Genomic DNA, 2,270 nt, shown 5'->3' on the forward strand with positions numbered 1-2,270 from the left:
TTTGGCCTGCGCTCTGGAAGTGATCTGTTAAATTTAATAAACTTTCATTACTAAAACTAAAACTGAAACTGAAACTAAACTACACTGTAAAAAATGACCATGAATTTAACGGTAAAAAGACTGTAAAAATGCTACAGTAAAAACCTGTTAAATGGTTAACGGTAAATTCCCCTATTATATACAGTGAAAAACTGTATTGGACATTACATGTAATTTTACAGTAGTATACCGTTTTTGAAAGTGAAAAAGATCTTTAATTTACAGGGAATAACCGTAATTTGACATTCCCAGAATTCCCTGCGTTACATTTCAAATTTGATGTTTTTTTGTTGTTGAAATAACTACGTTTCGTCTTAGTTTTTTCTTATCAGTTTTGTATATTAGGGTTGTGTGTTACACCTAATGTTGTTAAATGAATGTTTATTGCATTATTTCAGTTTCATGTGTGTTACCATGATGGTGTTTAGTGTTTGTGTGAATGACCTTCTATATATGTTATTATTTAAAAGCTGCATGTGATGGGTTTTGGTTCATCATGTGACTTTCTCATCACCTCCTGCATTTGGTGGTTATCAGTGTATTACGAAGGTACAAAACAGATTTCAGTACTTTAATAGGTTGGTATATTAACATTATATCTGTTAATGAAATTACAGTATTTAACTGTAAATTTAAGTTAAAACCGTAAAACCTAAAATGTTGTTACTGTATTTTTTACGGTAAAATTCTGGAAACCACAACTGCCGTTTTTTTAACGTAAATTTTACAGAATTTTTTTTACAGTGTATTTAAAACTAAATAGAAATGTGTTCACGAAATAAAAACTAAACTAAAACTATCAAAATTATTAATGAAACTATTAAACTCCTTAACTGTCACCGTCCCACCTGTGGGACACTTGGCACTCTTTTTGTTGTTGTCCTTTTTCTCTATCAAATGTTTTAGTAATCATCATAAATGATATATCATTTGAAAGCTTAGAAGCCCAAGATTCATCCTGTGAAAACCATTTTGAAATCGGACATTGTGTTACCATGGAAATGGTACTTTAAAATATGTTGGCGGTCTCCTCCCCCTTAGTGGGCGGTGTCAAGTGTCATATTACAAAATGCATTAGGGTCTTTTAGAATCAAACATTTTTATAATCTTGACAAAAAACATACCACTGGAAAGTTCTGAGTCTCAGGATTCCAAATTTGGTGGTTATTTTGAGATAGATTTGAAGTAATATTGACAGAGAAATCTAGACATTTGTTACAGAAAAATGCATTAAAATAATTCAATGGAGTTTGGATGGCACCCGGTGGCTGTTTGTGGTATAACGCCCTAAATAAATCTCACAGGAACCTAATTTTTTTTTTTTTATAATTTGGAACATAACTTATTTAGACATAAGGCTTTAATTTTATACCAAATTTTAGAGTAAAACATGTTACGTAAAATATTTATTATAAATAAAATAAAATTAATATAGTGCATTTTATTTACAGTAAATTTAAACTTTTATAACATTTTGATATTTTAATGTTTTTTTTAAAAAAAAATAGATTTTCTTCTTTAAAACGAGACCAACCTTAGGTCTGTATTCCAAAGTGTTCATAAATTACAACAATTTAAGTTTGGATAGTGCACTTTCATGCCTATTTTTAAAAATGGGGGGTGACAGTTAAAGGGGTCATATGATGCTTTTTTAAAGATCATTATTTTGTGTATTTGGTGTAACAGAATATGTTGACATGCTTTAGGCAAGGCAAGGCAAGTTTATTTGTATAGCACATTTCATACACAATGGTAATTCAAAGTGCTTTACATAAAAAGAAAAGAAAAAAATAATCACAACAATAAAACAAGGAATTTAAAAACTTTGAAAATGATTAAAATGATTTAAAAATTGATTTAAGAGGTTTAAAATGAATTTAAGAAAACGATTATACATAGAATATAGTGCAATCAGTTCGGACATGGCACAGTGCTCAATAAATGCACAGCTAAACAGACGAGTTTTAATGTTCAAAAAACACATTATTTTTCAAATACTGTACATTATTGTAGGTCCTCTATGCCCCGCCTCTCTCAAACGCTTCGTTTTCTACAAAGTCCCTCCTTCGGACAAGCGCAGTCTGCTCTGATTGGCCAGCTGACCCAGTGCATTGTGATTGGCCGAACACCACAAGCACTCATCGGAAATGTAACTCCCCTTACCATAACCGCGAGCTTCAGCTTTCAAATAAATGTAAAGACAGTAAATAATGTCATCAGTTTTACCATCA

This window comes from Sinocyclocheilus grahami, unplaced genomic scaffold (assembly GCF_001515645.1).
Source record: "Sinocyclocheilus grahami isolate Dianchi unplaced genomic scaffold, SAMN03320097.WGS_v1.1 scaffold2512.1, whole genome shotgun sequence".
Classification (NCBI taxonomy): domain Eukaryota; kingdom Metazoa; phylum Chordata; class Actinopteri; order Cypriniformes; family Cyprinidae; genus Sinocyclocheilus; species Sinocyclocheilus grahami.